This window comes from Stegodyphus dumicola, chromosome X2, assembly GCF_044657685.1.
Source record: "Stegodyphus dumicola isolate Sdum_Otavi_A_Nest chromosome X2, ASM4465768v1".
Taxonomy (NCBI): Eukaryota; Metazoa; Arthropoda; class Arachnida; order Araneae; family Eresidae; genus Stegodyphus; species Stegodyphus dumicola.
Window position 1 is genome coordinate 184,816,123 of NC_140781.1, and position 24,967 is coordinate 184,841,089.

A 24,967-nucleotide genomic window follows, 5' to 3' on the forward strand; every position below is an offset into this window, starting at 1 on the left:
TTTTCCCAATGTGTAACGTGTATGCTAGCCAGTTTCAACTAGAAAGTTCTCCACTAAGGCATCCCTTTTCTTAGGCAAATAGCCCGCGAGTGCTTTGCCATACTCAAACAAACCAAATTAATTTAGTAACTTACGTGCTCATAAGATTCACAATAATAAGTATTTGATTTAAACTAGTTAATCGAAATTTTTTTAAAAAAACGCGGGGTTAATAAAAGGACAAGGACATCCTGGCGAAGACTTTCCCTTAAACTCTTTTTGAAACCATTTTTCTTGTAGCTGTTGCACTTAGACTTCCTTTTTTTTTTTTTTTTTTCTTTCTTTCTTTCCCTTGCTTTTTTTTTTTTTTTTTTTTCCTTAAATGTTACTGTACAATGGATAACTAAAGCCTAGTTTTGCTGTGCACAATCACAGTATGTAACACTGAGTCAAACTTTCGACATTCTTCTCAGTTCTCTTTACGTCGATAGCGTAGTTGAAAGATCCCGAAAATCTGAAAATCATTAAAATACTGTATGTTTGTCTCTTATCCCCCATATTCCTCGTTCCAAAGCAAGTAACCCGTAACGATCCAGACCTCTACTTGCAGTCGCTTTTACTAACTGCATAGCATCAGGTTTCTGACATAAAAAGAATTTGCTTGGAAAACTTAACTGTAATGTGCCTCAAAGCGCCGTAAATATTTATAATAAAAACATCAGAAAAAGAAATAAAAATAAAAAATAAAATAAAAAGCGACTCTTGCGACTTGTTGCAAAGCATAATAAAATTTATTTCGAAAGTTCTGTAGTTAAGTCAGTAAAAGATATGTGTAGCACAAACGTATTTTCGGCATTATTTTCACAAAAGTGCGTGTGTGGGGGGGGGGGGCTCGGTAGCATTTCATTTCGGACTATCTTCATTTAAGGTGGTTTTAAGTGAAAAAGTCAAATCATTGAGAACATCTTAAGGGGTAAAATTTACTGTCCTGAAATAAAAATAACTTGCATTTCGTATATGTGCAAATCTTATACAAAGCCTAGTTGGGTAAAACTATCCTCTTTCCAAGTACAGTTTTCACTAAATTTCTTTTATATTTTTCATGGACCCTCTATTTTCCCTCAGTTAAGATTACGAATGTGCAACATACTCCATAAAACGCTTATTTATTTATTTATTTTTTGGTCCCGATTTTCAAACATTATTTTATTTATTTATTCCACAGGTACGAATTTAGATATCAAGTGTTTGAAAATGAGATTAATTTATTCGTTGCTTCTTTCATTTTTCCTTCGTATGAATATAACTCGGGTATTTTCTAAAGCTTTGAGTTCCGAATGAAACCTTTATATGGTGAAACCTTCGGAAAGGAGAGTGCAAAGGAAATTTGCGTCCTTTCCATCTTGACTCCCTACTCAGACAGCTCCACCTTCCTCCCAGACGCCTACCCAATTTCCTTTGTTAGAGACAGCCAAAGGTATAACAGAGACAGCGAAAGCTATAATTTTAGGCTGCAGGAACTGTGACGCCGTTTACTGTGGTCCCATACGCGAAAAGGAGGGGTTACCTTTTGTTAGGTTTCAAAAACGGAGACAACTTGAAAAATGCTTATGCCTGTATATGTACGAATAAGCAATAGCAGTTCGATCAACCGCTTTTCCATTGTTGTTTAAAATCATACAGTTCGTATATTTTTAAACCTAAAAAATCAATAATTCCTTTCGTGCGTTTCAATAGCTTTTGCACACAGACAGCATAATATTTCGATCATTATTCGCTGAGCGTTTTTATTCCAAAGGAAATTAGCTTTATTTTGTAAAATCTGGATAAATTTGGAACCCAAGCTCTGCGATTGGAAGCTATTCGATGGCTTATTTCCTTCATTTACAAGTGAGGCAGAGGGGAGTTTTCATACAAAGTTGTACTCTTTATTATATTAATATTTTCTTTACATCATCCTGTTTCTAACTGGATTGATTTGTAAAGCAAATATAATCAATTCTCAATAAAAGGACATCCTTGAACACATTTCTGTCAAAGTAAATTTTCCTCTTGTCTTCTTGCTTTAAAAAATTACCTCCCATTACGGGTTGCTTGTTTTTTTTTAAAGTTTTTTAATGCATTGCTTTCTAAATCGCAATAAATTATACAATAGAGAACTTCAGATTTACAAGCTGCATCCAAATATTATATTCATTAAAATTTACAGATGACTGCTTGGTTAATTAATAACTCCTATGGCTATCTGTCAAGCGAGAAAATGGTTTGTTGGGAGCCTGTTCTGAATGAAGGTAGCTTGCACTCACATTAGCCACTGAGCGATCTATAGACCACCCATAAAAGCGCCCTATTCCGCACCTGAAATCGAACTTTTAGCGAAAGTACCTGTGCTCTACCAGCTCTAAGCCTTATGCTATTTATATGAATTAATATAAGGTCTCCATGCTTGAATGAAATTTTTGTAATTATCCTCATTTTTGTGCCATTTTCTTAGGCTTGATACTCGCTTACTGAAATAATAATAATTATTACCGTGTCTGTTTAGTATAATGCTTTGCTTGCCCTATACTTTGGATAATACATTCTTTTGAGACTACGTACTCTATAGATACGTTACATAATTTAGAGAGTGTTTAATATTATTTCGTATTAAAAATATATTTAAAATTTTCTTCCAAAGATAATAAAAAGTAACCATTTTTCGCCTTGTTATGATAATAAGTAACCTTTACTCGTAAAATTACTTTCCTTGAGACATGCTCAGCTAGCATGGCATTGTGTGAATACATCAAGATTACGAATATTTTCAAAGAGAAATAACGGGTAAAGGCACGCAGAAATCATCTCCTTTGTCAGTATATTTCGATGCATTTTAAATGATTTTCCACAAAACATTTTATTTCCAGCATTCAAGGTAAAATTCCTGTAAATATGTTTTCGTGCTGCAAAGTGTAAAAAAAAAATGAATAAATAAAAATAAACAAACTAATTAATTAATTAAAAAAGGGGGAGAGAAAGAGATCAATATTTTACATCTCAACAAAATCCTTAAACTTTTATGTAATGATACGAATTTATAGAAATGAATATAGAAATGTATCTTCAATAAATTAAAGAATTCTATTATGAAATGAAGTTAGTTATTTGAAATTAAAGTGTGGAATACGTTCCAGTTGTTTTCAATCATTTGAAAATTCATAGAGGATCAAGTACATCTTGAAGTTGATGTAACGGATTTAATTATTATTTGGACACCAAATATTACTTGTAGAATTTTGTAGCATAAATTGGAAGGTTCTCTAATAAGATTTACACTAAATGGAAAACTAAGGTTTTTGAAAGTTCAACCTGATTTATCAGAAATGAAATGATTTAAGATAAGTAGCAATAAGGTAACTGATTTTATTGCATATGGCTAATAAAGTGTTATAAAAATAACTGACGGAAGAAAATTTAGTAGTGGTTATCTCGTTGTATTTAATATTCATTTGTAGAGATTGTAGAGATATTAGGTATTTTTTGGAAGCAGGAAAGATGACAAATTAGCAACGCCTTCGTCGGGAATCGAACCGCGGACCTCTAGAATACACGCCCAGCGTGCAGACCACCACACCCCGAAAGCATTCAAGAAGTCGGGAGAGATAACTTATATACTCCCCCCTTTAAAGGGCGACTAGGGTTTTAGGGGATCCAATCGCCAAATCCTGTAGGGCTGTAGAGAATCATCATCCACCACCCTTTTAGTTCGGACGCCACTGTAGAGACATTAGATTATTTTGGAAGCAGGAAAGATGACAAATTAGCAACGCCTTCGTCGGGAATCGAACCGCGGACCTCTGGAATACGCGCCCAGCGTGCAGACCACCACACCACGAAGGCATCCAAGAAGGTGGAGAAATACCTTATATACTCCCCCTTTTAGAGAGCGACTGGGGTTTTAGGGGACCCAATCGCCAAATCCTGGGTGTGGAGAATCATCATCCACCACCCTTTTAGTTCGGACGCCACTATAGAGACATTAAGCTATTTTTTTTTTTTTTTGAAGCAGGAAAGATGACAAATTAGCAACGCCTGCGCCGGGAATCGAACCTCTGGAATACGCGCCCAGCGTGCAGACCACCACACCCCGAAGGCATGCCAAGAAGGCCGAAGAAATACCTTATACATTCAGAAAGCTATAAAGGCTTGGAAGTAACACAGAAAAGGTTTCCAAATTCCAATTAAAAGCAATTATTATAAACTTCCGAACAAAATGTTACAATTTCAGCTACCATGTGTGTGTAGCAATAATAATACGTAATACCATTGTATAAGCACTTTTCTTTGAATCTGAATTTCAGAAACTATGAACAGAAAGGTGAGCAATGTAGTAAATAATTAACATTTCGTAAGTGGAAGGTTTAAACACTTACTTCGAATAACGCTCTATAAGGAATCACGCCCCTCGGGTTTTTTAAGTTGCAATGAAAATTAATAGCTTTGTCTTATTAATAGCTTAGTTTGTGCTTCTACTTAATTGTTGTACTGCAGATGCTGCTTGATTTGCTTAAGACATTTTAATCTTAGTAGAGCTGAAAATTTTGAAATCAAGAACAGAAATGTTTTACACGTGTTATGTATAATTATACGTACTAGAATCTTCTGATAATTACATGATGCTACCATGAATGATTTTATTTTAATTTTTCTAGTTTATACACAGTAACTTCAGCAGCAAACTTTGGTGTCTCAGAAGATAAAATAAAATAAAAAAAGTGTAATATTTACATTCATGGTCATCACAAAATTATATGGTACAATTACTTAAAACTGAGAAGCTTAGAAAGATTTTCTTTAAGATATCTTCCTAAATTTCTTTCATCTTAAAGTATAATCTAAAGTTATTAAAAGCAATTCATGAATGATTAACAATGGTATACAGCAGTAATTGCCAAACTGGGTGTCAAGAGACAATTTTTGCGAGTGGAGAAGAGATTTCAGGTAAGTTTTCATTGTTACATATTTAGTTACACGTAATTATTAATTACTTTATAATAATCCAATAAATGTTAATAATTACATATCTTTAATTTATTGTAAACTGTTTTCATCCAGCAACCGATATTTTTAAATTCCTTTTTCCCTTAAAATAACTTGATATATATGGGTCGCAAGGTTTAAAAGTTTTGAGAAATACGATGAGATTTATGAAGCTTAATTCGTAAATGTTAATTTGACTGGATTAGATAACTTGATTATGCAAAATACGCAAAAGCTTTCTTCTTATAAGGAGAGATACCTCCTTAAGGATTTTTTTAAGGGAATTTACTCTGCGTACTCTTACTCTGTACTCTGCATAGATTTCTCTATACATTGGTTTGGTTTAATTTATTTAATTACGGCAAAGCACACTAGGGCTATCTGCCTAAGGGGAGGGATGCCTTCGTGGAGGACTTTCTAAGGGAACCAGGCTCGTATGCACGTTACACATGGGGAAACCACGAAAATGCCCATGTAGCCAGCCCGTTCGCAGGATTCGAACCTGGGACCGAACTACCAGTGTTCAGCCACTTTACCGCTCGGCCGCTGGTGGGCCTCTGCCCAAGGGAACGGATAGCCTTCGCGGAGGACTTTCTAATGGAAACTAGCTCTTATACACGTTACACATGAGGTGTGTGTGATTATGGCAAAGCCTCGAGGGCTATCTGCCTAAGGGGAGGGATGCCTTTGTGGATGACTTTCTAAGGGAAACTGGCTCGTATATACGTTACCCCCCAACGTTACGTATATACGTTGGGGAAAACCACGAAAAATCCCATGCAGCCAGCCCGTTCGCGAGATTCGAACCTCAGACCGAATTATCAGTGTTCAGCGAGTTTACCGCTCGGCCACTGGTAGGCCCATTACACATGAGGGAAACCACGAAAACGGTCATGTTGCGAACCCGTTCTCGAGATTCGAACCTCGGGCCGAACTACCCGTGTTCAGAGACTTTACCGCTCTGCCACTGGTGGGCTGAACTTCTGAAGGAAAACTGGTTTGTATTTGCGTTACACACGAGGAAAACAAGAAAATTTACATGCAGCTAGCCTGTTTGCTGGGATTTGAACTCGAGTCATACTACCAGTGTTCAACGATCTGCGTTTGGCCTCTGGTGGTTCTCCGCTGGGAATGAAAAAATTAAATGAATTATCAGCTATTAAATTTTTATACGTTTTTTAGGATGTCTATGTATTAAATAGAATATTTTATAACTTCCTGCTTTAAAATAGGCGCCTTCATGAAACTCTAGTTGTGAATATCTAACAGCAGAAAATGCAAGGATTTGTGTCTGAAACAGAAGGATATATCCCATATTGTAAACTTTCTATTATCTGTTACTACTTTGACTAACGAATTTTGACAAACTTCGTGAGATTATCTGCTTTAAGAATCATGCTTTTGTAAAAGTTTTCATAAGAGCACATTGCTCCAAATCACGTCAGACTTGGAAAACCACCAAAACTCGAGGCAACCAACGCATTCTCGGGGATCTGAACGTGGGTTGAAGTACCAGTATTGGAGGTCTTAATATTATCTGTTAATAATGGCTTTTCATGGGAAATATTCCCTATTTGCGTTGTGCATAGAGAAAAGTATGTATGTTACCGTGAAAGACCGAAATTGGAGAATGTCGACTTTCACCGGAGAATATCAACATTCACCAAATACGTCGGTGAAAGACCGAATATTTCACTACATTCTTGTATATTCGGACCCTCACCGGTGTATGTCGACAATCGCACATATGCTCTGGTGAAAGTCGAAAAGAGAGGTCATAAAGTGCCATAATAGTTTAAGTTGTTGCAATAACTAAGATTTGAATCACATAATTTAGTAAGTTTTTTATTACTGTTATTTTATTTTCTCATTTAGAACGTACTGTATAATTAAGTAAGTTTTTAACTTCTATTATTTTCCTTTCTCATTTTGAATGTATTGTGTGTTTTAGGTTCTCATGTTCTTAAGTTCTTATTTCAAATCTCAAGTGCGTTTATTCGCGACTGAATTACGGAGAAGAAAATATAATATTGTTATATGTTCAATATTCACCATTAGTACACGGTGAATGTCGACATTGACCGGTGTAAGTCAGAAATAAGAGTATTTGGAAAATATTTCAGACATACACCAAGAGACTATGTGAATGTTGACATTCACCGGTGAAAGTCGACATTCTCCAGATTTCGGTGTTTCACTGTAACATGTACATACTTTATAACTGGACTATTTAGTCGCAAAGAGTGTAACCCTTAGAAAAATCCCCGCGTTTCCCGTTTGTAGGTAATTAATTCTTTGGTGGATTGCTTTAGTATGGAATCTCCATAATAAATATTAGTTCGTATTCCCGTTACATAAGGCGAAACAAACTTCCTTCCAGCTACACTTTTCAATTACCGAGAAATTAAGGCGACACAATCTACTAATATTCAGTGACCTTTATTCAATCGGCCAACTTATGCTTCGTACATAAATATGAAAGATAAACCTTTAAACTCATTTAATCTAAAATAAGCAAAATCTTTTGCGCATTTAATAACCAACGGTTCTTTGAAAGGTATATTAAGTCGCATACTTAAGTAATTTAATTTTAGAATTTTACTTACTTTGCTTTTGTAGAAATACTCGGAGTAATTTCTCTTATATAAAGCTGATCTACCTAACACATTGTGAATTTTGAAAGTGTTCTGCATGAAAAAACGTGAAGGTATAATTTTATCAAGAGAATTGATACAATTGTATCAAATTTAAGAAATAACGGTTGTTATAGTAAATCTCTATCAAAATTTCCGATATAAACTACATAACATTTTTGTTCAGAAAACATATTGGAGATATAAAAACATTGTAACAATCTATTGCAAAAATCTTGTGGTAAATAACTAAAAATAAAATTTACCAGTTTATAAAATTCCACAAGTTAAACTTACGGTTTACAACTGAATAGCATATAAATTGTTACAAGAATTCGGGATCTGAACATCTACATTGGATATTTCTTTGAAAAAAACTTTGTTTGTAGCCTTTAAAAAATATGATATATAAATTACTCTACTTTTTTCCAACAGACTGTTACCATGAATTAAAGGGCAAATTTCAAATATTAACACAAAAATCCCACGATGCGTATTACGTGCTCTTCTAAATTTGCTGCTAAAATACATAATTTTGTTTTGATTTCGCTTCTCTGCAGCGTAATGCAGGAATGTAGAAGCAAGTTTTTTTCGATTTTTCACATTTAAAGGTACTGATAACGGTACTGCATTAGCTCTCTTAAACGTGAAATTGAATGGATAAAAGTAATTTAGGATGGTAATAAAGTAGTCTAAATTTAGAGTGGGTAGAGAGTCAAACTAAGAAACCATTTCCGTTTACCACCTTCTGTAATTACATGTCAATGATTATTATATTTTGTACCACAAAATGATATTTTCATGCTTCTATTATGAAAAGCATGTAGAAGCAACCCTTTATCAGAACTAATATATAACTTGTCGCACGGAAACGTTTTATGGGAAACTTCCTTTCTTAAATATTTTTTGAACAGTTTAAAAGTGCGAGATCCATGTGATATTTGGTATAGTTAAATGAAGCGAAAAAAATTACTTGTGATTCAAAAGATTTTCAAAGATTTAAAAATTACTCTGACTTTTCACATTACTGGATTTCAAAAAACTTTTCGCTTAAATTCCGCAGTATAGTGATATGAATAATTAGTGCTATAGTGTTTTAGCTTATAGTGAATAATTAGTGCTATAGTGTTTTAGCTTATAGTGAATAATTAGTGCTATAGTGTTTTAGCTTATAGTGAATAATTAGTGCTATAGTGGTGCCGAAGGGCCAGGGTTCGAATCCCGGAGAAGGCATGGATGTTTGTATGTGTATAGTGTCTATGCGGCATGGGGGTCACTCTAAATCTGAGGAGAGCTGAAAGTCTTCATGAGAGGTTGGTGGTAGGGGAAGAGGTGGGAGACCATCCGACCCCTCCCCCCGGCAGTGCTCTCCAACAGAAATGGGGGAGAATAAGCTAAATCGCACTGTCACCTGTAAGGTGCTCAAGGCTGTTGCCAACGACAGGCGTAAACTTGCGCTCCTTGGCACGAGCGTGGGCTTGGATTGACTATATGTCAGACAAGTGAGCATTAGCAACAACAACGACAACTACAAATAATTAGTGCCTTTTGAGTTGTGAAGTCGTGTTATTGCAAAAGCGTTTTATGTATTTTTTGCATAAAATAATTTCACTATAACACGGCCATTTATTGTGTTATTGATAAATTTATCTTAAAAGCCAACTATCGATCTCTGTTAAACTTTCAAGAGTGTAAAATACCATAAAGTTTCAGTATTGTCTATCTACCACTTAAAATAAAAATGCTGGGAAAGAGATGCGTATGCTTAAATCTAAACAATTTTCTCAATTCAATAAGGAATTTTCTTAGAAATAAGAAAACCACAGTCTTTATTATATATATGTATAATAATTTATTTACTAAAGTAATATATATATAGAGAGAGAGATATAAAAAGACTTCATATTGCTTAGGTAGCTTTTCAAGTTGCTATTGTTTTCGTACTTGTTCCGTAAAATCTTTTAATCTCCCATAGTGATGTTATCTTGTAAATATATTTGATATTCTGAAACGTTAGTTATCCATTTAATAACAAAACTAAGAGAAAAGTAATATAATAAACTCTCCAATATTGCTGCGTTCCTACGATCCTAACAAAACTTTGTCCTAAGATAATATAATTCCAGTTACACATACAGCCTTTTCTATAAAATAGCATAATTCCAGTCACACATGCAGTCTTTCCTATAAGATAACATAATTCTAATTACATAAAAATAAAGAACTTGAAACGAAGCGATACGCACGTGAGAGTTAATTTTCTTCAGTCATTTAAGATAATAATCCCTATAAGTATTCGGCAGCAGTGCGCTGATCTTATTCTCTTAAGGCCTTGAATCGGGTTTAAACGTTTTGCTGACTGTTTTGGTTTTGCACGTAAGACCGGGTGGTTAGGTGAATAATTGCTTGGGGCGTCTCTACGAATAAGGGCCCAAGTAATGAAAATAAAAACACCAGCTAGAAGAGCACTCTTTCAGTTGCATTAGTAAACTGATTTTCTTCGTAGTCTCATAAACTTTAGATACGCATGCAGCAAAAGGAATACACAAAGATGAATTATGTGACTATCCAATGGTGCTTTGGTTCCAGTCAGAAGAAATTAGAGTATTTTGGGGCTGTTTAAATGATTTTTTTAAAATATCCTCTAGGTTTTTTCTTTATATGAGTAAAATTTCATGGGTGCCTTGGTTCCAGTCAGAAGAAATTAGAGTATTTTGAGATTGTTTTAATGATTTCTTAAAAATATCTTCTAGGATTTTTCTTGATATAAATAAAATTTCATGCATTTTCGTAAAAATCAATCAGATAATTCTTAATGCCGACAATACTGTACTGTGTTAACATTGAATAACATAGTACTAGCTTAACTCACGCGTTATCGTTTCTTGAAATACAATGAACAACAGCTAATTTAGCATTAATAAAAGGGAGAGGACAGTCAGCCACCAGCTTGAGTTAACTATTCATGCACCCTATAATGCTTTCAAAATTAAATACAGTTCGAAAGAAAGGAACGCCAGTTAGCAAACGGGCTATCTGCATGAATGTTTTCCTGTTCTCACCCATGTGTAATATGAATACGAGCCAGTTTCCCTCAAAAAGGTCTTCTATTAAGACATCTTCGCTTGGACAGATAAGCGTAATGTGCTTTGCCATAATCAAATAACCCCAGTCATATCTAAAGAAAGGAATAGTGCCCTTACTAAAGTACTACATTTCAGTAAAATTGTGCAAGAATAAAAATCAGGCTTTTACTCAGTACACTTTAAAAAAAAAAAAAAAAAAAAAAAATGTAAATTACTACAAATTAACGAGAAAGAACTTTGGAACTTAAAACATACGAAGCTTGTTATTTAATACGGTGTTCTTTAGCTGCTCTTACAATTCGTATTCAACGAAAGAATTAATTTTTCACTAAAATCTAGAGGTATATAACCCCACATGTCTTAAATGTCAAATTTAGCTTCAGTTTTATTTTTAACCGCTTTCTCATTTTTTTTCCAAATTAGGCTCTATTGTATTTAATTTTCCGGGCTTCGAGGAGGGTACAATATTGCGATTCGGACTATTACCCATAAATTCATAGTTAGAGACGTATGTGCAGGGTCGTAGCTAGGGTTTTCAGCGCCCAGGGACAACTGAAGATTTCGCGCCCCCTACTGCTTGCCAAGGATGGAAAACATTTAATTCTAAAATGTCGTAACATCAATTTGGCGCCCCTTGGATTCTGCGCCCGGGGACAGATGCCCCTTCTTGCCCCCCTCTAGCTACGCCCCTGCGTATGTGTAAGGGCAATGTCCTGAATCAAGCAATATCTTCCACTTAAGTTCAATTTAACAGTTGTTTCACGTGGATACTGTTTTAAAATATTTAAATGCATTTTTGCTTTGGATGAATTTCAAATTTCCAACTCCACTTGCACCTGTTATACCCGCTGTTGTAACTCTGGTACCACCATGTTTTTGGATGGATTTGCGTCCGCAGAAGTACTATCCTCTTCTTTATATTCTTCAAACTAAACGAAGGGTCAAATCCAGATAAGTGAAAGATTAACTAATTTATGAAAATAATAGCACTTTAAACTTGGGAAAACACGAAAACCAACAGTGCTGCTCCGAGGCGTATGATTTCTGAAGTCTTCTGAAAGCATAATATTTATTTTAGTTCTTAAAATACACGCTCGTAGAGGATTTTTCTTTCAACTCTTTTGCGATCTCGAGAGTAGAAATTTTGAGATCTTTCTTTCACAAATCAAGGGCTCTTTTTTAAATTTGTAATGACGAAATATTTTAGAACCTGTTACTTCTACTAGATGTTTTTGATCAAAGGAAAGTCTTTTTTTTAAATTAATATACCGTTGAACATGGTTATGTTTTTTTAATATACCTGTTCGTATATTTCCTTTATTTCAGAACTAATTCTTTAACATTGATACAAATTTATTTGGATTCCATTTGCATCGGTTTCTTTCAAAGCAGAATACTTTTAACAGCTTCAAGGTTTGAACTGGATTCAAAACTTGCATAATAGTAATGATGAAAGGTGAAATAAAGGTAAGTGTGGCATTAAATTTGGGGTTTTAACGAAAGTTTCCCGCCACCGCAAATATGCAGCTTTAAGTACTAATGATGCATCCTATGACACTGTAAAGGTTTGGTACTGAAAGTTCAAAAACAAGGACTATGACATTCAAGAAACAGAGCGCTCTGGCAGACCTACTGATGTTGATGAAGCCCGCCTGCAACAACTTGTAGAAGATCAGTAGGCAACCACTTCGAGAGCTCGCTAAGGAGTTAGACGTTTGTGCCATATCCATGAGTCGTGCTATCCATCGCATAAATTTGACATAAAAGTTCAATCGCTGGGTGTCGCATGAGCTGACTCAAGCAGATAAGGACAGACGTGTTCGGGCGTGCACTAATCTACTCGAATATCAATGCAAGGAAAAAAATTCTGGGCCGGATCGTCACTTGTGATGAAAAGTGAATTTACTTAAACGACACAGGCCGAAAAAGGGGTTAGTCCGCACCCGCTGAGCCCGTAGGCAGAGTCGCAAAGTGCAATTTGATTAATAAAAAGATCCTGCTTTGTATCTGGTAGGATTGTCTTGGTATTATCCACAAAGAGTACCTGGAAAAAGGTAAAACCCTCGACAGTAAGGTGTACAGCGAGATGCTAGTCTGTATTGACCCTGCTATCAAGGAAAAGCTTCGAACTGAGTTACGGCGCAAAAAGGTAATATTCTATCAAGGTAAAGCAAGACCACACATGTCTGCATTCACCGGCTGAACTCTGTATGAACTCGAGTGGGATCTTATGCCACATCCACCATAATAGCCCCAACATCGCTCCTTCGGACTTCGACCTTTTATTCACACTTGCAGCTACATCTTGTTGGTGTTGTCTTCCATTCTGCACAGACCTTCCGAAGTGAAGTTGAGCTGTTTTTGGACTCACGGCCACCAAGTTTCTGGGCCCAAGGCTTTGAAAAACTACTAAAACGTTGGCAGAAAATCATAGATTTGGGTAGCAATTACTATCCGCACTAAAGGTACTGCTTCCATGTTTTTGCTTTCTAAATTTATTGAAAACGATATTTTTGGGGGAAAATTTTCGTTACAACTAGATGTATAAAAATCTTGGGCACTTATGTGGTGTGTGTGTGTGTATGTGTGATGATAATTTAGTTTGTTGCAGATAATTTGATATTAGATGAGTGCTTGACTTGGGAAGACACGAATTATTCTGCAGTCGCGAGTGGTTTGAAGTTAGATCTCTGACATTTCGATTACGAAGTAGATGTCAGGAACTTTTGAAGAATTACAAAATCGCTTCATAATCCAAGCATGTAATTATTACTTGTTGATTACTCTATGGCATTTAGGATGTGATGATTTATTTCATTGTAGATAACTTAATGTTAGGGGAAAATTGCAGGCGAAGAGTGACGTAATATGTGGCATGGTGATGCAAAATGGTGCAAAGCGTATCTTTGAAGCGGGGATGTCTTTAAGTAAAATTTATGAATTTGAAGATCTATTTCCGATTGATTACAGTTAAGTTTAATAATTTTGTTTCGTACTTCATATTTTGCGCATGTATGTATATTGAAACAAGTTGAATATAAGGACTTTCGAGTGTTGATTACACACACGCATATACAGAGAGATAGATTTAGAAATTTAAGTTACTTACAGAAGCTGTAAGGAAGGTTTTAAAAACAAAGAGTTTCTCTCACTCACACCAAGATCGATAATTCATAAAAATATGCTAATATCAGAAAAAAAAGCAGTAGTAATATATAAACATGCAACTAAAAGGTAAAATGCATGTCAAAATGGAAAAAAATAAAAAACAAATTACGTGGTAAAGTGCAACAATTGCGTTACTCTTTGTCTGAAGTTTTATCTTAGTTTATAAAGGATATTTATATTTTCCTTATTCATAATACTATAAGCATTAATTTCCTACTTTTTCGCCACCTTATAACAACGAAAAGTATAATAATTAAATGGTAAACCAAGCAGAACCACAATAAAAGAAGGCAATTTTGCTTTATTGTCAGTTTTGCAATTTTGCACCCACTTCTGCATGAAACCTCCACTATATCGTAACGGCCATATTGTCCCGACCAGGTGCCGAGGGGTTAAAGACTGATGAATACTGGTAGTTCGTCCCGAGTTCAAACCAAGGCGAACGAGCTGCTGTATTTTTTATTTTCATATTGCTTTCCATGTGCAACGGGAATACGAGCTAGTTTTCTTCAAAGCAAATAGCCCTCGTGTGCTTTGCCATATTCAAATAACCTAACCGTAGCAGCCATAATTAGAAAAAAATACTGGAACCTTAAATGACAGTTTACGTTTAATCTTAAAATTGCTTTTTAATATATATACTGGTCTTACAGTTTTGTTAATTTCGCTTACAAAAGGCTCTGTTTAAGTTACAGGGCCGCTGTAATGAGCATTTTGAACAAGTTTACGGAGAATTCCATTTAGAATAGTATTTTTTTTTTTTTTTCCATAATGCGTGATGAATATGTCTCAGTTTTTAATACCCTAGTTAAGGGACATTTCTTCAAGTGACGAATTATTTGACCTCTCAAAGTAGGCAACACCGAATCGTATAGGACTTTGGAATTATCCCGGACACATGATGCATAAAGAAGGTGGTAAGAGAGCTTTAGGTTTCAAGGGAGCACTATTTTTAGCAATATTTTTTAATGTTATAATGATATGGAACATTTTTATTCAGTATTGTTAATAAAGTACACAGAGAACAGCACCATACTTCGGAAATCATATTTTCGGGAAAGAAGTTTTGAGTGCTGCATGAGAACTTCTAACGAAAAGAAATAATCATAAAAAACTTTTGAATAACCAGATTTATGACTTATAATAACAAATCTTAATCCTAATATTGAAAAGCTATTAACTTTCCAACAAGGCCATTGGTTAAATATTAACGTATGACTGTAGCGCTATTGGTATTGTATTGTGTTGTTATCATTATTATTACTTTTGGGTAATTTAGTGTAATTTTTTTTCAGTATAAATTAAAATATTACTTTACTTATTATTCGCAATGGCAATATTTTGCAAATTATTTATTGTTATACTATACATCAAACTTTTCAAACAGTCAATTAACTTTCATGTTCATAAAAATACATTTGCATAATGTTAATTTTACATACGTAGATATACATATACATGTACTTCATATACGCAAGAAAGATAGAGAGCATTTTAATAAAAATGGTTCGATGATGATGATGGTGGTGATGACAAAAATGATGACATCGGGCTTTGAACCAAAATTTTTGAGAAATATGGCTTTATAAACAGTGATACATCTATAACATTGATTTGAGTAATACTTCTCGAAATCTGTTTATAAGCCATTTGCTTAGTGTAGTGGCAGGAGCCCAGGCTAGTTCTCTCGGCTGTACCAATGGACACAACAAAGGCTTCGCTGTACAATTCTTGGAATTTTCTTTTAGGGGTCTCCTTCTTCAAGCCACTGGACGATTAACTTTCAGACCTGGATCATTGTTCTCGTCCTACAGTTCAGTTTACAATATTAGTTTTCAATTTTTCACATAAAGTTAGAAATTGCAAAGTGGTATACTAGTATTGCTTTGAAAAACAAAAGGCCTTTCAAAGAGCTTTTTAAAATGCTATTTAAATTCTGTGGCACAGCTGTATGCGCGTGTATAGAAAAAATTACCTGTCGCACTTGAAATGAAAAGCAAAATTTCTTTTATTCAGTTCATATGCTATGAAGTATGTGTTTTATAAAAATAAAGCTAAGTTAATGCATTCATTGCAGTTTACAAGGCATGCGAAAAATAATTTGAAAGGTGTGCGTTTCAGTTTTGCGATCCAACGTTAAGCGTACATACATGCCTGTTATATCTTGCCTTAGGTGTAATAAAGATACTTTAACTCGAGATGGAATATTAATAACATGAAAGTAAGTAGAAAAGTACCAGCTGCATGCAGGAACTCGGAAATTTGCGTGAGCTGACGGAAACAGGAGACAGTCATTCACGCACAAAGCTTTCATGTGATTAAATAAAGTAGTCAAATTCTGGATTGTAAGCTATAGAACATATGTTATTTATAACTGAAACTTCCCTCCAGGGTTAAAAGCATTCTTTTTTCGAAATAAATTAACGTAAGTGAAAAGCAAGCAATCTCAAGTAAAGAAATATTAGAAATAGTATTGGTTTTGTATTATTTTCGTAGAGAGAGAGAGTTGTTCAGAATTAATTATATTATGCGTAAAATGGAACTAAAAACTATATTAAAAATACTGAATAGCAATCCAGTACAAAATTACAGTAGCAGACAAAATTTTAAAAAAAGGGGGCAGAAGCCTGCTTTACAGATTACGAGACGTTTGACTTCAAAGAATAGCATTAACCGCAAAATTTAGCTGACATATGGCAGAGAAGTTGCGGTTAAAGTTTCTGATTAACTCACCCGTAATAATAAAACTAGCGCCGGATGTGTTCAAACAAGCACTAAGATGAGAAATTTCAGTGTGCGCAACATTTTCTCCCCCCCCCCCTTTTTTTTCCTTCCGCCATCTTTTCCTTCCTTCACTCTTTTCTGCTCTTCTAATAAGATTGGAAAAAAAATTACTTTAATTTAAACTTAATAATACGTAATATTGTTGTGTTGTTTATATAAATATTATATTACTTCGATTCTAAGATGCCATAGATTGCAAGACGCACCTCTCAAAAAGCAAGCTAAGTGAAAGGAAACTGATCCTAAGAAAAATAAAATAAATTAAATTAAATCCTAAAATACATTTGACAAACGCTTTTTTTAATAATCGACTTCGATTTATTAACAGCAACTGCATTATTAATTTAACCTATTTAAATTAGTCATTTGGAAATAGTTATAACTTCTGAATAATTAGTATTTTAGAAAAAAAGTCTTCGATCTTCGATTTTAAGCCATGAAGGCATCTCATTTTTAGCAAACCTTACTGGGAAAAAAGAAATATCTTAAAATCGAAGAACTACGGCAACAGAAGTTTAAAAAGTGCTTTCTCCATATGCCAAAACACTGAAATTCAGTGAAAGGCGAATATGCATGCAGTGGAATGCTAAATGTGATTGAAAAGATAAATTTTATGTGTTATGTTCTTCAGATTTTTAATCTTCAGCAGGAAGAAGTTACTAATAAGGAAACTACAAATCAGAAATTATATTAAAAATAAGAATACTGTGCGATAGCATTCAGTACAATTTATATTATCTTGCTACTTATTTTTACCTAGGCTTTACTGCCCACTAGTGGTTAAGATCGCTCAATAATGGAATTTCGAACGGTCCGAATAGTGTCAAATGTTCTGGATACATGGGCGTTTTCGTAGTTTATCTCATACGCAATCCAGTATCCTTAGAAAACCTTTGACATAATCAAATCCCCCCCCCTAAAAAAATCCCAAACTCTTAAAAAGCCATCCACGAAGCGTCAAAGTATATGTACTTAACATCAAAGCCATAGAAAGTAAGTTAAAATTTATCGTTCAGTGTAATTCCTGTGATGAGTACAAAGTAAAGATGTGAAAATATTATATAAAATATCTCGAGTAAAATTACCTTAACTACGTGTACTGGAAGCTGAATTTCGACATTTATTAGAAATACAATGAACTTGAATTATTTGTGATTATAAAAACAATTCGCTTTGTGAATTTGCTGTTGTAAACATCGCTGGGAATTAATCCTGGAACGAATTACTATTGTTATTTGGTCTTATTCAGTCAGCCTATGATGAACCCGAAGAAAAACTTAATTAGCGAATTATTCAGAGAGTCTGTCACCGTTACGTTATGTAAATTACGCTACCAGATAGAATATTTATTTTCCACACGGCCTAGCAAACTGAAAACTGTAATTTTCAGAGATGCTGATGTTCGATGTTCCATGCTGATGTTCGATGTTCGATGCTGATGTTCTTGTTTAGTTTCATCAAGTGAATTAAAACAAATTGTCGTTTAATCATCCCAGCAATTTACAAGCATTATGCACAGTTCTCAACAATTTATACTTTTTTAAATATTTGATAATATCTTTAATGGGGCTTTTAATCTACCTAATTCACAACTTTTATAACCATTTGCTCACGTAACTCGTCATAGAAAATCGTTTACACGCTATCTACCGGTGAGTTCTTATACACTTTAATAAGGCTGCTTTATTTTTCAATTGCTGAAATAAGTATTTCTCAAAAATTCACACAGTGTACTTTATTTCCTTTTCTATTTCATAAGTAGTGTATCTACAAGAATTGAAACATATCTCACAGGCCCACCACTGCCTGAGTGTATGAATGTCAACGGGTAGGTTGAATTCGACCGTCTTCTGAATTAGCTTCCAAATCAAACGCATATAATTAACATTAACCAGAGAAAGCATTTTTACTGGCAATAAATGTACGAAAATGAATTGAAAATAAGGAAATAAACTTTTAAGAAGCTTTTTTATTTATTTATTTTTCCTAGAGCCAAAAGCTCTTCTTTTCAGTGTCATATTTACGTATATTGTTGAAGCACTTCTGTGCAAAAGATATCACTTGAAAACTCTTATGTGCATAATTTTCAAGCTCTTTACAAGTAGCCAGCCTTCTTCTAAGACAAAGGATCAGAGATTTAATTTATCATGAAATATGGTCAACAGTTTCGCTGAAAATAATGAACGCAGCGAAACACACATGAGAGATATTCCTCTGGTAAATAAAAGAATCATTACGTAAAAAAAGACGCTCGAGTTTCTGGAACTTAAATATCTGGTAACGGTTCACTAATGGTTAACTATCAAAGAAAGATCAAAGAAAAGAACTGTGCTGACAAACTCTAGCAAATCTTAAAAAAAATTTAAAAAAAGTGAAAATTATTCTTTTATTCGAATTATTTTATTATTATATACAGTTAATCTTTCCCAAAACAACCATTCATTATTCTAAAAGATTTAGATCTTCTGTGAAAGCAGTTCTGGTTCTTAAGAAATCCTGGCCATTCTTAGAAGTGATCAATCTTAGGAAGATGATAGCTGTAGGTTTTAAATCGGTTTTTATTCTGCATAAATTTGAGCTATTTCTAATAACACATAAATAAAAATTCTATTGATGGCTTTTAACTCAGGAAAATTCCAACTATAAACCTAAAGAAAATATTCTGTGAATTTTTAAAGCAATTCTCATTTATTTGACAGTTGTAAAGTAATATTTTTGTAGTCATAGTCTGTTGATTCTCTTTTATCAGATATTACACTCAAATTATTAGTTTTTAATATCACAGATTATAAAGTATCAAGTTTTATTCGTGAATGAAAAAAATTTTGAAGGAATTTCATTATTAAAATTCATTTTAAAAAGCTCTCAGTAACTTTAATATTTCTAAAACTTGCAGACTGAGATAGCATTTTTTCAAGTTAGCAAAAATATTGGGATTAAAATGAAAACTTCATAAACAGAGCAGAATTCTATTAGCGTGTATTACTTGATTTTCCATTGTTGCGTGTATTACTTAATCAAGTATTCTACATAAAAAAATTAGAATTAACATAAATTAGAATTTTGCCAAGTGAAATTTTATTTTTGAGGAGAAGCTGAAAATTAGCGTTAAATTTGAAATGCGAATATCTACAAAACTGCTCATAAGATTAAAAAAAAAAATTAGTAATTTGAGGCTTTGAGTTGAATTGTAGGAAAAAACGAACGTATAATTTTCAAAAATATTCGATTTTATTTGAATAAATGTATGTTAGCACAATGCTGTACATTTTGATTCATGACGAATGAGAAAGTCATTTTAAACCAATCTAATTTTTAGTGATGAATGTATATTTTATTTCTTATTCTTTTGTAGGTTATTTTGGTTCGCAATAATCAAACATGCAGTTATTTCCGCTACGTAGATGATACTTCTATTCTGTTAGATAGTAATAAAGATGATTTAAATAAAATTCTTTAAACAATGAATTCCACAGATCCTGCTATTCAGTTCACTTTTGAACTTGAGACATGCAATTCTGTTCCGTTCCTCGACATTTTGGTCACACGTAACACATCCAATTTCAGTACTACGGTTTACCATAAACCTTCATCAATTTGCCTTCCACGACACTTCAAGTCGTGACTAACAAACTAAACAAAAGTTAACTTCATTTTATTCCTATGTTTTTCATGCACTTCAAGTTTGCTCCTCTAAATTGGCTCTTAATCAAGAACTAAATTATTTAAAAGCAGTAGCTATTGACAGGGATTTTTCATCCAACATTATTAATCAAGCAGTGAAACAATTCTCATTTCAACACACCATAAGACACACTCTTGTTTTAGGAGATTATAAGAATTATATTATCATTCCTTTCTTTCCATCAATTAGCTATAAAATTGCACATATTTTACAGAAATTTAACTTTCGGGTACTTTATTCTGCTATCAATAAAATTCCGAGTTCCATACCCAAGGACCCCGTTCCGGATATGAATTTCTGAAGTATTTACAGGATTTCTTGCCAGTGTGGTTTAATTTACATTGGTCAAACTAAGATAGCCTTACAATTTTGCGTTAAGGAACATGAGGCATATGTTAGAAAAAAGAAAACACAGAAGTTCTCTGTTGCTCAGCATTGTTAGTCCGAAAATCACACTTTCAATTTTTCTGCAGCCAATATTATTCAAAAAACATCCTCCATTGGTAAATTAGATTTTCTAGAGGCGTTTCACATTCAAAAAAAATCTTTTCGTTCCAGTTAACGACCCTAATTCCGATCCATTTTTGTCTTCAGCCTTTAAGAAAATTATGTTTTAGTTCTTGTTTCATCAATATATGGCATCAGTAGCTTAATGCCTGCCCAGCCATTTTTATCTTATCTTATCTAATCTCTATATCTTATCTCGTTCATTTGCGCTTTGGCAGCTGAGGACGATGGTTGGATGAAACTATCGAAACTAGTCCTGTGAAAATTTGCAAATATAATATATTATTTTTTTTTTTTTTTGTTTGACTTCTAAATTAAATTATACCGATCTTCGAATGACGTTGAAAAGTGCTCTAAATCTTGCATATATAATGCCATTCGCTTTCTTGCTTAAAATGAATAAATTTTTATTTAAATTACTTTCTTCTGAAACGATTCGTTTGTTGGATATTTCATACTAGTGTTTAAATGGTCCACATTTTATATGCAAGGGACTCTTTTGAGACAGGCAAAGTGAAAGTTAAATTTTGTCGATTAGCTAATAAAAGGGTGTATGCGCAAAATGTTTCTCCTTTTTTCTTCCCACAGTGTACTTTTCAATATCGCACACAGAGCGAGAGATAACATTCATAATAAATTCACATCTAAGTAGTGTTAAAGAAGTAGTTTATTTTGGTTCGTAATAATCAAAACATGCAGTTATTTCATACGTTAGCTAGGACAACTCTTATTCAAATGGAGATTTAAACTCATTAAATTTATATGATAAAAGCTTAAATGTATAATCCCAAAAGTGAGCATAGATGACTTTTTTTATAACTTCATTTTCTTTAGTATTTAAACGACTTTAATTTTATTACTCCATAAAACTATGAATGTCGATTTTAAATAGGTAGCCTTTCTAATTGTTTATAGAATTTCCAGACACTTGAAGAATGAAGGCTCTTATCTCGTCTGCTCAGTATCTCGTTATGCAGTGGAAGTACCTTTAACAGCAAAGCTAAAACTTTTTGTTTAGATATTATAGCATTTATAGAAACCTCAGAATGTGAATTTATCTTTTTAATAAGTACGGTTAGTGTAAATATCGTTGGAAGATTTCTATTGTGATGAATAACTCTCTGAGGAAAACCAAAGATTCAGTTTGCGGATACATTAGAAGTGGCTCCATGGCGACAGTTCTAATGTATCCGCAAACTGTCTTCGAGGGGAACTGTCTTCAACGTTTTAGTTCGGGTGACACTGTAGAGGCATTAGGATTTTTAAGGGTGAAGAACCTGAGAATCGACCTGGAAGCTTCCGATTACTCCCTTGAAAGACAATTTACAGTAATTCAATTGCCATTTCTGTAATTCAACAAATGCACCATTCGGTCGGAATTCTTTTGGCAATTCTTTCAGCAATTCAACAAATGAATATTTAGTTGGAAATCTTTCAGCATTTAAAAAAATATCTTTTACACTTAATAAATTCACATTCGCTCTTAATTTCTCAATAGTCAATTGATAATAAAAGAAGTGTTTGTTTTCATCAACTCGTTTGTCTAGTTTTGCTAAAAATTATTTCTTTCGCATATCGGAAAAGAAAAACTTAAACATTTGCTTCTCCCCTTCCCCGCGCTTCCAAATCAGAGAAGTGAGATAAATGAAACTTTTTAATGACATTGAGTAACATGCGATTGAAAATAGAGCATAAATTTGATCTAAGGCAATAAGAAAACACAATGTATCGACGAGGGCAAGCGTACGATTTTGCCCAACCTTTGCCGAATGATAGATAACCTTAAACATAGTAAAGTATATAAAATTAAGTATATAAGTACAAAATAAAATTAAGCACCAAAAAAGCCAGATTTCGCTTCTCAGATACATTGCGCCATAAGAAATGCACGGCTTTCCTTACGCTAGACGTGGCGAAAGCATTCTACGGCGTCTGGCATAAGGGGTTTATTTACAAACTAATCAAGATGAACTTTAGTCGTTAAATTATTATTCTTCTCAATTCCTTCCTTACTGACCGAACTTTTAGTGCCAGTCGAGGAAATGTCTATTCAGCCTTCAAAAACATCACTGCAAGAGTGTATTCTGTCTTGCGCCCGTCCTCTACCTGTTTTACGTAATCTATTTTCCCAGATATAAACTGGATCATAATTGTATGTTAGCTTGCTATGCCGATAAGTAGCCGGTAACCGTAACCTCTTATCCAACCCAATAATGCCAACTCCAAACTCCAGGATTTTGTTTTAGGTATGAAGGACGTGTGTAGGAAATGGAGAATCAGTATAAACGGCTTAAAGTCTAAGCTCATATTGATAAGCAGACGCAGGATTCATAATATACGATTGAATAACCTCTACTTATTCGGAAAACTTGTGAACCGTTGTAAATTATGTAAGTTATCTAGGGGTTATCATCATTAACCAAGGACTCACATGGACTTCTCCTATTAAACCTTCTTAGGAAAAGCCTGTAGTATCGCCAACCAACTTTCCGTGCTCCTTGGAAATTACTCTTACTGTCGTTCACCAAAAAGAGGAGGATTTATCTACGCATTAAAAGGCCCAATTTTGTACAACTCATTTACAGCCTGGGTGTCAGTTTGCCGATGTGATGTCTCTTGATGTATTTTCGTAAGAAAATACGAGATAAAATTTATGCAATAACTTAAATTGTGTGATATATACTTCCATTCAATACACCGCGAGAATAGCACAAAAAGATATTCTTAAAAAGACAGTACAATTTTTGCATTAGTCCGTCTAGGATATTTTTCTTTTAAAATTTAAAGTAAATATATGAATAAATAAAACACTAAATAGTTCCAATAAAGGACAGTCGTTAGACAAATTCGATTCGTTCCCGAAGTAGCTCTATCATTTTGCCGCAATTGGCTTACCAATATTCGGCAAGAGAGAAACCTTAAATAATATGAATGTAATTTAGAACTTTATCTTCAGTTTTCATGCTTATTTCGAGAGCAGAGAACTCTCCCTTCATCGGCATATTTTTTTTTTCACTTCAGGTATGTACATCACAAATAGCGCGGCAACGTCGTATTGACGTTGCAAACTCGTCGCGAATCATGTTGCAAAAGCGTTGTAATATGTTGTCTTTAAGACGCTAAGACGCCCAGATGTCCGCGAAACTCCACTGTTTTGCAACCGTTGCAAAGATGTCTTTATTATGTCTTTGCAGATGAGGTTTTTGTCGCATAGACGTCGTTATTGCGTCTTTCTCAGGCTATATTTTGGTTGTGAAAGCATCGTATCACGATGTCTTAACGACGCCTAAATGTTCGCAGAATTCGACCTTTCTCCAACAGTTGTGAAAACGTCGTTATTATGTCCTTGTGTTACATATTGATTTATGCAGAAAAATAAGCTTAATAATCAATATATTTTTCTTCTTTTTTTAAAATTTTGTATTCCTTGTATTTTTCTAAAGTTTAAATATTTTATCATTTCCTGAAAACCAGAAGATAATACAATTTTTTCTCTTTAGACTAAATATGCATAATTAATAATAACCTTAATTATTTTCAGTACTTTAAACTATATTTTTTTAAAAAACTTAAATTCTAAGTTACGATTATTTAAGATTTTCATCATTTTTTTCCTTAATCCCTTAGTATGTAAGTGGTTATTATAAATATATAACAATAATAGTAGGTTTTTAATTAATTAAAACTCAATCAGACATAAATAAAAGTAGAACTATATATGCGGGTAAAATAAAGAGCGTTTTTGATTATAACAACGTTATCACATTTATTTCTGTTGAATCTCAGAGACAACGCTGACCTAATGAGCAACTTCCAACCTAAGTTAACCTAAAGGAAATATATTACTCAGATGGAATATATTACTCAGAGATAAAACCATCTACTATCTACTGGCCACAGCCTTAGGTCGGAGCCAAAACAGATCAGTCGGGCACTAAAATGTCAATGTCAAATTTCAAAAGTTTACATTTATACAATATATAGAGTTATTGGGATATATTGCATACGTTGAAGAAATACATCTGAAATTATTATATTAAGATTTTCCAGGATAGTTAAGACAGGAATTGACAGCCGCCTACAGTAACAAACATGGTAACAATAAA